Source organism: Propithecus coquereli, unplaced genomic scaffold (genome assembly GCF_000956105.1).
Source record: "Propithecus coquereli isolate 6110/MARCELLA unplaced genomic scaffold, Pcoq_1.0 Scaffold609, whole genome shotgun sequence".
Classification (NCBI taxonomy): domain Eukaryota; kingdom Metazoa; phylum Chordata; class Mammalia; order Primates; family Indriidae; genus Propithecus; species Propithecus coquereli.
The window spans coordinates 7,604-10,110 of record NW_012152052.1 but is presented as its reverse complement, the minus strand read 5'-3'; the positions used below and the strand labels follow the sequence as shown (position 1 = coordinate 10,110).

The window sequence follows — 2,507 nt, the reverse complement described above, 5'->3', positions numbered from 1 at the left end:
TACAGAAATCTGGTTGTAGTATTGGCATTAACAAATTCCTCATGCAGCATGCTTGAAATTATATAATGAGCTCAAAATGTTGCTTTAAAGCTCTTCAACAAGATATTTCAAATGAAAATCATGTGATGCGAATTTGAAAACATACAATATATTCAGAAATGTAATAAAACTGCAAGAGAATTCTGCTGCTTGTACATCACAATTTTTCCTTTTGCAAACTTTACCCAAATGTTTCTTACTATACTAATAATAATCCATTAAATGTTGCATGTCCCCATGATGTAGCTTAGGAATGCCATTTCAAGTTATAAGGATAGGTACTTTTTTCCACCCAATGAGTGATGCTACTATGAGACACAAAGTTAAGGAGTACCTTTCTCTATGGCTGCTATAAATTATCACCAATAGATATTTCATAGGACATAAATAGTATGAAAATAGGATACAATCCTCTAACGTTTTCCTATGGTTTTGAGTTAGTTGATTCTTAAAAGTTCATCTCAAAAATCATATTTAGAAGAGAGTTTAGGAATCCAAAGAAAATAGATGCCCATCTGCATTAATCTTATTCTCATTGCAATGTGAACAGCAAGTGAAAATGAGACCTGCATTAGTAAATGTTATTACTTTATGCAGGCAAAATAGAAACCTAACAATCAAGTGATTTCAGTTTGGATAATTAATAATTTTCTTACCCAAACCCATTATTCCTATTTTTAATCCTTGAAAATATTAAAAACCAATTTTGTTATTTTTTTCATAGTAGCTATAATCTTTACTAAATTTTCTCATGCATAGATGAATTTCCTATGACAGAAGAATTATATTTCTATTGTGTTATTTAGTAGATTCTTATGTCAGTATCTAAAAAGACATTGTCTTGTCCCTAAAGTCATAAGAATATCTAAGCATCAATCATGAATTTCTTTTTTTTTTAAAAAAAGAGCTCAAATGAAAATGTGTGGTGTAAATACACAAATAGTAAATGCCATCATGCTAAATTTTTTCAATGTGTATGTATTTTTGAACCAACAGTTACTTTGACTTTAAGTTTTCAAAAGAAAAGTGGTTTTACATGACACAGATCCAAACTGAATATGACACTCTGTGGAATAACCACCACTGTAGGCAGGAAGGGCATGTGGGATATTACAGATTACCACAAATTAAGGTTAAAGGTATGACCACGGGTGACTTTATCCTGAAGTTTAACCTTTAGGGCCCCTTATTTTCATGGACCATTTAAAGGCCATGGGAGGGCCCTAACAACTTTGCATATGTGATCATATATCCTTTCCCTTAAAGAAGGTATCCCAAATTGTATAAGGTTCAAGCCTCACAAAACTTGAATCCACCCCTGATTATGACTGAATATGTGTGATTCTTCGCCCCACTTGTAATTATTTGATATGCTCTCAATGTCAGAGCTTGCTTTTGCTAATCTGGCATTGATTTTCCTGAGACAAGCCTCAATGAAGACAGCACCAGAAGTAGTTTATAGCAATAGGATATACAGAAAACATGGAAGTTATATATTTTTTTTCTCTTTCATTACATGAAAGAATATTTTTAACACTTCAGACAGGAAGGAGAGAATCGAAACTTAAATGCCTAAATTTTTATTTCTAGTATAAAATGTATATAGACGAATACCATAAGGCTATATATAGTTCCTAAAATCCCTGATCCTACCTATATGTGAATAATTTTAAAGGCACAGTTATTTAATATTACCCTAATCAGTATGTAACTTTTCTTTCATTTTTGAGTATATCTGAGACATCCCAAAATTATCACATACAATAGTTTATTTGCTTTTAACTTGCAGTTTAACGCAGAAGGTGAATTGAAACATGGCTTATCTAAAACTTGTTGTATAGCCTTTGCTTGTCATCATGCAGTTTTAATATTTTGATGTCATTCACTTCTTTCACATTTCACCCAGTTTCTAATCAGAAAAAATATAGCTGCATGTCTTACTTGCTAATATAGACAAGATAAGTTTGCTTGTGTATAAGAAGTTTTCATCTCCAGAACAAAATATCAATGGTGGTTTTAAGATGTTTGACTTTCATAGGAAATGTAAATAAGATATTAAAACACAAAAAGCTCATACTGTTAAATTGCGATAAGCAACACATCAGAATATTCAGAAATTATGTCAGTGTTTTCCTTATTTTAAAACATCTATTTTTAAATGAATAATGAAAAAATAAAGTGCACTTAACATATGCTATCCTGGTAAATGCTTGATGTTTTCGAATCATTCTTTTTCCAAGGATGTCTTTTTTTGTCATTTGATGGGAACCAGGCATTTTATTTGATTTTATGACTATCTAAAATACATAAAGTACAACACTATGGTCACCAGCTATTTACAAGTTGGTGTCCTTTTATTCCTTTAGTACATGGACAATGTTTTAGAATCATTCTTTTTCCAAGGATGTCTTTTTTTGTCATTTGATGGGAACCAGGCATTTTATTTGATTTTATGACTATCTAAAATA

The 2,507-nt window shown here is 31.0% G+C and overlaps 1 protein-coding gene across 1 annotated transcript in view; it reads left to right on the top strand.

The window, feature by feature from the left end:
- Positions 1-2,507, top strand: part of LOC105822408 (ephrin type-A receptor 7-like) — a gene marked incomplete at its 3' end in the record, with an annotated part of 139,055 nt that overhangs the window by 128,987 nt on the left and 7,561 nt on the right. The window lies entirely within an intron of this gene.